Below are 14,298 nucleotides of genomic sequence, written 5' to 3' on the forward strand. Positions count from 1 at the left end.
TTTGCGACAATAGACACATTATTTCATTCACAGTTCTGTGCCCACATTAAACTGTAAACGATAACTGTAAAGCCATTGGCAATTATATTAAAATAATGACGCTGTGTAACACTATTTTTGTCCTTTAGTAGCGACTATTATTTCTTATTTAATTACCCTTAGAAAGTAAGAAAAGTGGTTAACATTTTCTTCAAATTCGCTTTTGTTATATTTATTCAAACCCCAAAGATCCCTCTCAACATATGGCTATGATGCTCCGCAACATTTCTGCTCGTGATCAGTGATGCACATATTTTCAGCCACTAAGGAACATACTCAAATGGATAAAGTCAAGCATCGGTCAATAAAATCTGTGATATTGAGCTGAATATTTGCTATAACAACATCGCTACTTCAGCAACTCAGTATACTTTGTGGAACCGGTATTTATATAAGGAGTGGCGGCAAACTGGCAGAACCGTTAGCACACCCGGCGAAATGTGTAGCCGCATTTCGTCTGCCGTTACCTTCTGAGTTCAAATTCAGCCGACGTCGACTTTGGCTTTCATCCTTTCGGGGTCGACAAATTAAGTGCCAATTACGAACTGGAGTCGATGTAATCGAATTAATCCGTTTGTCTGTCCTTCTTTGTCCCCTCTATTTTTAGCCCCTTGTGGGTAATAAAGAAACAGATACTTTTATAAGGAGGAGAAAGAAGTGGGAAAGAAGGTGAAGTCAGAGAGGGAAGAAAACAGAGAAAAAAGAGAATGATATATCATTTGAGAAAGTGGGGAAGGCAATGTAAAGTATGTATGTGTGAATGGTACTGAAAAGAAGTGCGATGGTTGTATCTGTCTGCTTTCGTACGAAATCTAATGAGAGTTGAGAAAGAATTCGGGGCAGAATGGGAAGGAAGTGACCCGGGTAATAGGTTGTACATAAGAGATTTATTAGTGAATGGAATTAGTTGTATATGACATATAACTGGTGTCGAGATGCTTTCAGCTTAAAAGTGAAAATAGTATTATTATTTTTATTCTCCTTATTATCATTTATTGTATTTGCATAACTTCTAACGCTGGGGACATATTACGGTATCAGCTGTTCACTACCAATGAACTAAAGTAACACCCCTTATTTTTCGGGCATTCTGCGGAGTATTCGAACGGTTCCAAGCAGCGCTTATTATTATTATTATTATTATTATTATTATTATTATTATTATTATTATTATTATTATTATTATTATTTGATAGAAAGGCGGCGAGCTGGTAGAATCGTTAGCACGCTGGGCGAAACGCTTAGCGGTATTTCGACTGCCGTTACGTTTTGAGTCAAAATCACCCGGGGTCGACTTAGCGTTTCATCCTTTCGGGGGTCAATAAAATTAGTACTAGTTGCACACTGAAGTAGTTGTAATCTACTTAATCCCTTCCCCCAAGTTTGAGTCCTTATGCTTCCAGGAGTATGATTAAAAACATTCAGACAAATGCACAACCAAAACGCAAAAGAATGTAAATAACATAGAGAAAATAGCACTGCTAGGTACCGTAAGCACCGTACACGTCCTACATAAAGCACATTCAATACCATGTAAATAACAGAACCAATACAAACATCACTAAATACCCAAGACACACAAAGCTGCGCTAGGCAACAGTGCAGTGAAAGCACGTTATAAGAATAAAACTACTGAAATCGTTGTATATGCTTTCATAACCATCCGGACTAAAGTATAAAATCTTTATTATGATTATAAAAATCGTTGCAAAAGTAGGATATTACAGTACAAAATACAATTACAAAAAAGTTATGTAGTTCGTTTGGTATTTACAGATGTTGAGTAATAATTATAATACTAGACTTCACATTTCTCCTTTTTTTAAAAAAAAATAAAATTAGCCGGGTAAGTATAGCACAGTATAGATTGTTACCCGGCAGCCTAAAATCCCAGAAACTATTTTCTCCCCTTCATCGATGACTAAGCTGGGTTACTCACACCCATCTTTTTCATCACATCCTTCTATCGATTCACATACTTTTTCTGTGGCAGGTTCCTCCTCTCCAACTCCATCTTGCTCTTTAGATGGTATCTGAAGTAGTTTAACAGACCATAGCCAGAGACAAAGGATCCTGTCACCAAACCTTCCATTCTGGTTCTCCACACACAGTCTTTCAGTACTGCCACCGTACAGTGACAACAAGCCTCAACTTCCTTTGAGAGTCCAGTTGGACTAAAGTAAGCAATTTATTGGTCTTGATAGAATAAAAGACGTTAAATATCTTTTGTTTACCGAATACGTTAAAAAATTTTAAAAAAACATTCTAAATCGCTTATTTCTCATAGCAGAATTCGTTCAAAATGTAAAATTACATATATAAATGCATACAGAACACACACACACACAAACATCAACCACGCACAAACTTACACAGACGCATACATACACACATAGACACACACAAGCACATATTCAAACACTCACATACACGTCGGTATTGCTACTTAATGAATGGGATCGGGGATGTGTACTATTTACTCACATATTTGTCAATAACTTTCGAACGGTAAAAATATATATACAATTAACAGAAGTTATTTTAACAGTGTGCAATTATTCAGACAGAAGTTGGGTTAGTTTAGTAGCCACCTCTTCAGAAATGCTTATCAATGGTATATAGAGTGAAAGAGTAGCCATGAGATATTTTTGTATCAACAGTATACTTTTAAATTTGTTTCACATACACACAGATATAAACACACTCACATTACATTTATACGTATATATATATATATTATATATATATGTATATATATATATATAATATATATATATATTATATATATATATATATATATATATATATATTATATATATATATATATATATATATATATATATATATATATATATATATATATATATATATATATATGACTGCCGTATTTCTGTATTTAATTTCCCCATTAGTTGATTTTCTTTTCCTTTCGTTTCTCTGAATGGATGGATGTTATTTATTTATTTATTTATTTTACCCTCATATTATCTCGGATTTTGCGCATCTAAAACGAGAGCATTGTATTATTCACTTTAATAAGAAGCTATGAAGAATAATGAACAGTGCCGAAACTACATGTCTAAATATAACAAAAACAACTAAATATATGCAACGCGAAAATTTGCATTGAAAAACTGTCAAAACGAACTTTTGGCGCGTGCAATATGAAAGGATGTAGAAAATGCAGCAGTAATTTTTCTTCTTGTATTCTCCTCTTGAAAACGCTCATTAGCTCTTTTTCTGCGTTCTGTCAAAAGAGGTTTCACAAAACTATTCTTTTAATGAGGTATCACGCACCACGTATTAAAAGGGAATAGAGAAATGCTAAATTCCCCAGAATTATTCATTGCGTTTTGTAAGAGACACAAGCTTTCTTAGATAATATTTTCTTCCATAGTATTTCGCAGTAGTATTATTTCTTTTCAAAGAGGAATCACAATGGAAGTGTTGATCACTTCCCCAGCCTCTCAAATGATGTATACAAGAGATCGTAACATTTTACTATGAGTCTAACAGTGCATTGATAAAAACACAAGCAACACCTTCCTGCTGTATTTTATAGAGTTGCAAGGCGTTGCCTCCAATTTATTCAGCTGGGAATAGGGAAACAAAGGATCAAATCATCTGTGTAAGACAGTGTCGGAATATTAGTCTCTTCTTGTAAACGTACATTGCTATGTTGTTCTTTTTTTATGTGTAACTATAATATAATCCGGCGAGGGAAGCACTCCGTCGGTTACGACGACGAGGGTTCCGGTTGATCCGAATCAACGGAACAGCCTGCTCGTGAAATTAACGTGTAAGTGGCTGAGCACTCCACAGACACGTGTACCCTTAATGTAATTCTCGGGGATATTCAGCGTGACACGGAGAGTGACAAGTCCGGTCCTTTGAAATACAGGTACAACAGAAACAGGAAGTAAGAGTGAGAGAAAGTTGTGGTGAAAGAGTACAGCAGGGATCACCTGTACAGGGATCCGGTGTAGACTAGCATAAAACAATTTTATCACGTGCTATGCTATTTATCAATTATGCATCTGGTCTACTGTTTCTATAGATTCGGGTTCTTCTGTAAGACTAATGTAACGTGCAAGATTTCTGCCTCATAAGGTATAATACTTTAAATACACCATCAGATACTAGCGTAAAGTCTAATGATAACTAATAGAACTTTTGGATTACGTAAAATCCAGAGATATGAATCATTACTGAGTGCTAGGAATAACTAATGAATAGCAACTTCAAATGTCTTCCTCGTATCTTATACTAATTTAAGTGTTATTGTATCAAAATACAATAACTTATCGGATTACGGAATCTTATATCTAAAGTACTTTCAGCATGTTCATCATCTGCATAGTTATAGTAAATTGGGTAATTTTTACTAAAAGAGGTTTCAAATTATATTTACAGTTTAGCTACAATGAAACAATTAGTAATAATAAAACGGGTTTACGTAATCGAACGTATTAAATTACAGCCAAAACAACATCTTGGAAATGTTTTATTTAACTAATAATTGTTTAAATGTCGTTTGGATGATAACCGTATCAATCCCATACGTATTTTGTATTACTGCTTTATAATTAAGCATATATCATACAGAAAATAGTTAGAGAGATTGAGAGAATACTTTAGGAGGAACCTGTTTTTGACCAGAATACAATGCTCTTAGCAGAGGTTAATTACGTATCCTATTATTTAATAAGATCATAAGTTCGAATGATTTCACCATCTGCATTGAATTAAGTTATGGACAAACACACACATGTACACATATATAAGTGTATATATACACCAATCTATACATACTCCTGAACAGGCGCAATGGCTCAAGGGTTAGGGCAGTGGACTCGCGGTCATAGGATCGAGGACTGGGTGTTATGAGTGTTTATTGAGCAAAAACATCTACAAGCTCCACGTGGTTACGGCAGGGTTTGGTGGATAGCCTTCAGTATTCTTCCACCAAATCTTTCTCTCACTCTTTCTTCTTGTTTCTATTGTACCAGTATTTGAAAGGGCCGCCTTGTCGCACTCTGTGTCACACTGAATCTCCCCGAGAACTATGTTAAATGTACACGTGTCTGCGGAGTGCTCGGCCACTTGCAAGATAATTTCACGAGCATGGTGTTCCGTTGATCGGATCAACAAGAACCCTCTTCATCGTAAACGAGGGAATGCCACTGTATATACTCCTACATACATCTACATGTCCCTCTTTTCATCTCTCTTCTCCTCACACGTGACTGACTAACCGATTGCCAGCCTTTCGTGCTTAGCAGTCGTCGCGGCAAGACACATTTTTTTCTCTCTCTGCCCTAAGGCATTTTTCTAACACGCCAGCTCAAAGTTTACTCGTCCTGTCGAAAGACGGCTGTCTGTAGCGTCCTGTTTTTGTTATTATCATTATCATTATTGTTTTTACGTATTTTTGTATTCTTATTCGTGTAACATCGTCCGTTTCCGTCCTTGTTTTGTATAGATTCGAGGCTTTCTTCCAAGGAATCTAATGTGCTTGGCTTAGATTTTCCTTTGAGGCTGACCAGATCGGAGCAATCTAAAGATTAATCAGCCGAAATTGCGAGGATGATCCGGCTCTTGATTGAAGATTGAATGCTTCGAATGTCCCGTCCGTGTTTTTTGTATCGTCTTCTAAATGTTTTGCGTTCTTGTACCAGTTTGTATTTATTTACATATATATATATATATATAATATATATATATATATATATATATATATATATATATATATATTTATATACGTGATCGTGTAAACATACATGCATATATACATATACATCAGGCGCTATAGCAGTTCTTGTATGCCCATGTCATATCAGTTAATCACCATGTCGTTGAGGAAGCGTTGAACCTCACCGTCATTGCTGAAGTGCGTTCCAGCGAAATATTATTTTAGCATAGGGAACAAGTGGTAGTCACTGAGTGCCAAATCCGGACTAGAACGTGTGCGGGTGATGATGTCCCGTTTGTTGACTTCGCTGCTGTATTTGACCTTCTGTGAGCATTCGCAGGAACCAACTTGCACACACCTTCCCATTATGCAACTTTTCACTCAAAACGCTGTGAATGGTGCTTCGGAAAACCTCAGAAATCAAAATGCGGAGATCATCCAGAGGTATCCGGCGATTTTCACGCAGGCTTACCTCAACCTTCATGGCACGCCGGTCGTAAATTCATGGTCGCCAGCTTCTTTCTAGGTTGTGAGTTTCTGTGTAACCATCTGCAAGCTCCATACACCCCTTGCTGACGTTTTTGACATCCATGCACGACTCAAAATACACTTCCGTTAAGTGGCGATAAATTTCAATCGGTTTTGTACATTTTGTGTTCAAAAACCAAGTAACTGCACGCGAACTTCACTGTCGGAGAGAGCGTTAATCGGGAGGTCCATTAGATATGCCCGCAAGCTAAGACTAAGCGTGACAGCGAGATGGGCACAGGAGCAGGTGCAGATGTATACACAAAAAACAGAACAGCGTTCCCAAAAGCCGTACGCACAGCGCTTTGGAGAAATTACTTTTGGGATTACCCTCGTATATATATATATATATTATATATATATATATATAATATATATATATATATATATATATATTATATATATATTATATATATATTATATATATATATATAATATATATTATATATATATATATAATATATATTATATATATATATATTATATATATATATTATATAATATATATATATATTATATATATATATATATATTATATATATATATATAATATATATATATATTATATAATATATATATATATATATATATATATATATATATATAAATATATATATATATATATATATATATATATATATAATATATTATATATATATATATATATATATATATATATATATATATAATATAATATATATATATAATATATATATATATATTGGCCTTCAGATATTCTGTGCAAGTTAACTAAGTTTTTACGTTTTAGCTCACTTTCACCGTCTACAACAGTGCTTGGAAAGAGCAAGCATGTTTAGCGTGCGATCGTCTCATTGACCATGAGAGAGGAAGTTGTCATGGCGATACCTACTTAAAGGCATACGCAAATTTACAGAAAGCCCATGGAGAAGAGTGTATGAGCTGCACACAAGTGTACGAGAGGTTCAGAAGTTTCCAAGATGGCCGAAAAATGTTGATAATCACGAATGTTCTAGGGGACCTGCAACCAGCAGAACGCATAAAAACATCGCACATATGCGTGCATCTGTAAGTGGAAATCGTTATTTCACCATCCGTGAGTTATCAGAAAAGGTGCAGATTAATTACTGTTCAGTGTAGCCCACTATCTCTGAAGGATTTGGCTATGAGACACCTGTCGGGCGATTTTGTGCGGAAACTGCTTTCAGCTGACCGAAAATGAACTCGGGTTTCATTTGCAGAAAATCTTGATTGTGCTGAGAACGATGAAAACTTTTTTTGAAAACCTTGCGTACGCCTCTGGGTAGGTATCGCCAAGCTTTTTTCAAAATTTGATGGAGATTCTCTGCTCAACTTTCTCTGCCATGGTCAATGACACGACCACACACTACACACCTTTCTTCAAGCATTGTTGTAACCAGTGGAAGTGAACAGGAACGTTAAAAATTAATGTACATGCACAGCACACGTTAAGGTCAATCTATGCCAAATCGCTTCATTCTGCGTGCTTTAGCTTCGTTGAAAATCTTAGCCATTTTTTCTTACTCTTATATTTATATCTTCAGTCACCAACTATATCAATTCCTAACAATCTTTCCAATTGCCACTAAATATTTCTTCTTTCTTTATCTTATATGGTTTGCGGGCAAAGCAACCTGAAACTAATCAGCTCATCTACTGTTAAGTCTGTTTCATGGGTAAACACTTCTCATTAAAGTCTTTGATAGTATAATAATCATGTAAGTGTATACCCTATAGAAAAGTGCCCTTAATAATTTTACACCTTAGAGAATTTTGGGAGTAAAGGTCACTTTGCTTGTTGGTGATGCCGCTGGAGGTAAATCTAGAGATATTTTGTGAACGATAATTTTAGGTTTTTGAAGTGGAAGTTGCTTTTTTCTATATTGACATGTGAGATAGAAGGAGAATGGCTGAACCTAGTAGTAGTAGTAGTAGTAGTAGTAGTAGTAGTAGTAGTAGTAGTAGTAGTAGATGTAATATTGGTATTTGTAGTAGAGGTAGTATTGATAGCAGTAGTAGTAGTGACAGCATCAAAGGCAGCAGCAGCAATAGTAGTGGTAGTATTAGTAGTAGTAGTAGTAGTAGAGGTAATATTGGTATTTGTAGTAGAGGTAGTATTGGTAGCAGTAGTAGTAGTGGCAGCATCAACCGCAGCAGCAGCACTAGTAGTAGTAGTAGTAGTAGAGGTAATATTGGTATTTGTAGTAGAGGTAGTATTGGTAGTAGTAGTAGTAGTAGTGGCAGCATCAACCGCAGCAGCAGCACTAGTAGTAGTAGTAGTAGTAGTAGAGTAGTAGTAGTAGTAGTAGTAGTAGCAGACTGTGGTTGAAGTGAATTCTGACCTCTCAATTATAGTAATTGTGCTGGAGAATCAATACCTACTACGGTAAGTTTGTGTGGAATTAGAAGAGTTGGTGAAACCAAAAATGCTATTTGCTGCTGGCTACCAGGTTGTTGAGGTGAGCCCTGACCTGATGCCTTTGGGTTAGCACGTGCTCTACATCCATGGACCATTATAGCTTCTAGAATATAATTTTAGATTTACTATGGTTCCTTTTAAATATCTATGGGCCTAATCTTCCCCACCCCTTTTCTATGTGTATGTCACTTCCTACCATCATAATTACTTCAATTATAAACATTTATATCGAAAATTATTTTTATATCTATATTATGTGGCTGTGGGCAAAATCTATCATGGCTTAGTTAGCGATTCTCTAGCTGCTATGCTTATTGTCATTCTATTTCATTTAAAACGTTAGAACCACTCTTGACTTAGATAATAACAGACTTCATTACTGTATTGTAATTCACAACAACTTCGGCTACCTTGTGAACTAAACAACACCAACCCCTTAAAGTATAGCCTAGCGTAAAGCACTAAAGATCAAAATCTCTAGTTCGCTTCAAATGCCCGCAGTGGTAACGTCTTGAATAAGCTGCATAAATACCGATGCTCTAGATAAATTTGGAATGCAATTGAACCAATAGTTGCAACTGGATGCCACATCTTAGAATACCTATGCAGTATAAACGAGTGTCAGACAGAGATTCAAAGTGAATATATTATACAAAATAATTTGTATTTTTAATGTCATCAATATACACTCTGTGTAATATATAAAATACGAAGAAACGAAACCAGTATCTGCCTGCCAGCCAAAATGGCTCAATGGATTTTCATGTTAAACAGTTTAACATTTTCCATATTATTCAATGTCGTTAGCCAGAACATGGATTATATTAGAGTATATGAATGATATCAGTCTGGATTCATATTCTGATTCATTTACGCTAAATATTGTAGCAGGAAGACCGTTCTTTCCCAATTATAATAATTTTAATTTTATATTTGACATCTAATTATTTCGTTGCATAATAATGCCCATTTGCTTAGTAAATATCGCTTTCATTATTTTATCACAGTCATAATCTGTCATTTTTAAACAAACATCATGGTAATCCAGCAACAGAGGGATAAGCAGTATGTGAAGTTTTACCTTCCACTCAAAGCAACATAGAGATCTCAATTCAGCAGCCCATTAGTAGGCTTTGCAGTGTGTGCGAAAGATAGATAGAGAGAGTGGGGGAGACAGAACATTGCAAACAATGAATGACGTTAATATGAAATGAAAAAATCGCATACATTTAAGTGCATTACTACTTGCGTATACGCTTCAGAATTTGTTTGTATCATAACATACAGAAAAATGGATAATTCTTATCCAAATTTTCTACAAATACCGCTTACATGTTTTGGCTTTATGGAAATATATATAGAGATTTATGGGAAAGAATATTTCCGAGGGTGGAGAGATGAGAGTCCCGGAAAATTCAGACGATTTGTATTTTTCCTCTCATAATTTTCAGGAAGATGGGCATCATTTAATGAAAATATATACAAATCAATATCAAACGGCATAGACTACGATTATAAAGGTGAACATTTCTTCCGGGATTTTCCTAATTTTTTTAAAAACCACAGCCTTCGAAATGATGGGGCTGGGGGGCGGCGCTTTTGTATGAAAAATGTTTTGAAAACTCTTTTTTCCACCCCCTCCTTCACCATTCCACTCCGGTGATATTTTAGCCAAATTTTTGTTGCACTTTCAACAACTGGTATTATTTTAGTAGGTAAAAGGGACTGATTTAAGGACGATTTGTCAGTTATTTCTAGCACATCCAAAGACAACCCTCCTCGTTTCTTTATCATTCTCGCATGTATTGATGTGTATCAATATTTTCCCCTATAAATCCATTTATAAGCTATAAAATATAGAATTTGTGATATTGTGTATGTTTTGAATCCCACCTACTGTTCCGATGCCTCTACGTAACGATATGAAGGGCGGGTTAGTTTTAGAGTTAGTTAGAGTATGAGCTAGGGTGTCATTTAAAATGTTTAGTACGTAAGACCTGCATTTAAGTAGTACCGTTAAATGACCTCTGTATTTAAGTATTTCCAGTTTCACGTCAACATTAAAATTTCATTTTGTGTGAAAATATTCTCTTCGCGTTGAAACAGCCACCTGTTCACTGACAAAGCTTCATAAAAGGGATGCAGCACGGAGTTTTGTTAGAGATCACATGCACAAAGACACACATACACACATATGCACACACATTCATTGCCTTTCAATTGTGTGTATGTGTATCTATATGTGTGCGCGTCACTGTTAAAATCGCTCGTGTAACTTGTTGGCGTATATATTGGCTTCGTTTGGAAACTGTGAATAAGTTGCAAGTTTCGAATACTTGCCACTAACGTTTTTCCTCTCATCTTCTGATAGTAATTATCCAACTTTCTAGACTCTTCTCACAGATATCCCGCGTTCAAAAATCATACGGGTATTTAAAAATAATTAATTCAATAAATAATGTTTTTACATTAAGTATACATTAATAGAATAAACTATCGGTTTTCCAAATAGCAAATTAAAACTTAAAAGGGAAACAGAGAATTTGCAAATGAAAATGGAATACGCTGCACTAAATGCAATGAATATTTAAAGTTACAAGAAATTGGGGTTTAAAAAATTCAATAAACTTGAGAAATCCAATTTTACGAGTGTTCTTAGAACATTCGTAGTTCGGTTGTCAGTAATGTCAGTTACAATTGTATTATTTTGCAGCTGTTATATTACCGTTACTTCACTGTTGTCGTTTCGTTTCGGTGTTCTTTGAACACTTTGCGAATTGTTTGTGCTGCCCTGCGGCAGATTGTTGGTGCTTCCCGTCCTCATAGACGAGGTTCGGCCTGGTGAATACGATGTTGTATGAAGACATCAGCAATACGGAGCTGTCACCGTCGGAAGAAGACTTGCTGCGCACGATTGAGAAAACGGATCAGAAAATGGGAAGAGAGAAGAGTAACTTCGCAGGAAGATGAAATTAATCTTGGGGAACTAACTGGGGAAATATTAAAAATTGCTAATTCGCGAATTATTTAATGCTGAATTGTCTCCCCACCCCCACAAGAAATGGTCAATGACAGAAAAGAACGTACGAAGGAGTACATGACGTATGTAGTGGTTGCCACCAAAATAGACATTATGTCCACAACCCAAATACAGACAGCACCAAAGCCGATCTGGAAAAGAGATTAGATATCTTGCCAGAGAGGTCAAGGAGAGAACAGAAGAGGTGCGATTTAGGGATGCAACAACAGCAACGAAGCACTCGGCAACCCCCGAAAAGAGTAAAGAAATAGTACTTTTTCCAACATACCTCGAAAGTCGTGCTTCCGGGATAAGGGTAGAAGGTAACCACCTGGTGTCGATTTGGCCTGGATAGCAGCCACTATCTTACACGGGAAAGAGAAAGAGATAGCGGTTCTCCAGTTCACAAAAACGGGAAGTAGGCACTGGAAAGGCCAGAACATGGACATGATCATCCAGGGTCGATCGAAACCATCGAGAATCTCACAGAAGCAATATCATTGGATGACGCGATGATGAGGGTTAAGGTGGAAAGCGGGATCCCTCCATGCTTTAAGTGTGGTCTGAAAAGCCGCATTAGAGCGGACTGCCCTTGGCCACCCAGGAAGTCAGAAGAGCCCAAGGAGGAACCGACGAGAGGGTATGAGGTAATACCACCGGCGAAAGAGCAAAGAAAAGATGAAGAAACTGACAGCGAATGGGAGACGGCGGGAGGGAGAAGTGGAATGAGGGAAGGAAAACTAGCTCAAATGGACACAGGCCCCCAACCAACAATCACCCAACACCCATCCACACTCAATTCGTCCCACCCTCCCCTACAGAGACCAAATCTCCCCACTTCCCTCTGACACAAAAAATTTTTAAGTCATACAGAAGCCCCCAAACTTCCCCTCCTCCGGCAAAAGGGATAAACAATTACTCATGTATGATTATTCGAACAAGGAAATGTATGAAGAGATACAAACACAGCCAGATGTAATGGTTGTAGACACAAAAAGATGTGATAATATTAAAGGAAAGTATTGCTGCATACTACTAACACGATTAATAAATTATGAATACGGATACCAATGTTGGAAGGTGGATATAGATATCGACCAGTTACCATGTTATAAAGAGTACTTAGAATTGCTACAGAAACATAAAGTTGATATTTTAGCTGGAACAAAGTATAAAAGTGTAAAAAAAGGTGTAAAGAAAGCCGAGGAGCTTCATTGCATTTTTTATTTTCCTTTTTCATTATTCCAACTTGTTTGTGTACTTTTATTAAAATTTTTGCTTTGTTACTTACTCCTAGTTGGAGATAAAAAATCATTTTCTTCGAACATTCATAGTTTGGTCGTCGATAATGTGAGTTATAATTTTGTTATTTGACTGCTGGTACTTTACCTATTTCTTTATTACTCACAAGGGGCTAAACATAGAGGAGACAAACAAGGACAGACATAGGTATTAAGTCGATTACATCGACGCCAGTGCGTAACTGGTACTTAATTTATCGACCCCGAAAGAGTGAAAGGCAAAGTCAACCTCGGCGGAATTTGAACTCACAACGTAACGACAAGCGAAATACCGTTAAGCATTTCGCCCGGCGTGCTAACGTTTCTGCCAGCTCTCCGACTGCTGGTACTTTACCGTTACTTTGCTGCTGTCGCTTTGTTTCTGTCGTTTTGCTGTTGTCGTTTTGAATATTCTGTGAATTGTTTGTGCAGCCCTGCGGCAGCTTGCTTCCCCACCTCATTGATGAGAGTAGGCCTAGTAAATACGATGTCGGACAAAGACATCATCTATTCGGAGCTATCGTCGTCAGAAGAGGAATTGCTGCCCACGATGGAGGAAATGAGCGCGAAATTGGGAAGAGAGAAGGGAAACTTCGCAGGAGTTACGAAATGCCAGGAAGACGAAATTAATCTTGGAGAACTGGGAAAATATTAAAAAATGCTGAGTCGTAAAAGATTTAATTTTGAAATCTCCTCCGCGACCACAACAAAAAAATGGTTAATGACAGAAAGGAAAGTACCATTGAGTACATGACTTATGCAATAGTTGCTGCAAAAATAGACGTTATGAATACAGATCTCGCAAGAGATTACATATGTGACGGTAGAGATGAAGTTTAGGGAGGTAGTAAAAGCAAGGAAGAACTAGGCAACACCCGTAAAGTGTGAAAAAGTGGTACTTCTACTCACATACATACATACATACATACACACACATATATATATTCACGCAGATATACGTATGTGGGTGTGTGTGTCTTTCTGTCTGTGTTTATCATGAGACATATATTAATATGCAATAATTCGGAATTGATTGATGCAACGTATATCCATTGTTTTCTTTATTTTTGCCAAAATTTATGTTTGTACCGCGGAGACCTTCAGCATTTAATTTTATTATTCAATATCATAGAGTCCGACGAAGAGATTCCTATGACTGTTACATTTTATAATATCGATTCTTTCTCGTGTGCAAATCCACAAGTGATTTCTAAAATACAATTCAATCAATTCTGCACAAATTAGTAATTTAGCTCTTTCTTTCCTTAGAGAGATGAGTTTCGTTTCAAAGCCTAACTTTGCTAGATTTAAGGTATGTAAA

This window comes from Octopus sinensis, linkage group LG19 (genome assembly GCF_006345805.1).
Source record: "Octopus sinensis linkage group LG19, ASM634580v1, whole genome shotgun sequence".
Taxonomy (NCBI): Eukaryota; Metazoa; Mollusca; class Cephalopoda; order Octopoda; family Octopodidae; genus Octopus; species Octopus sinensis.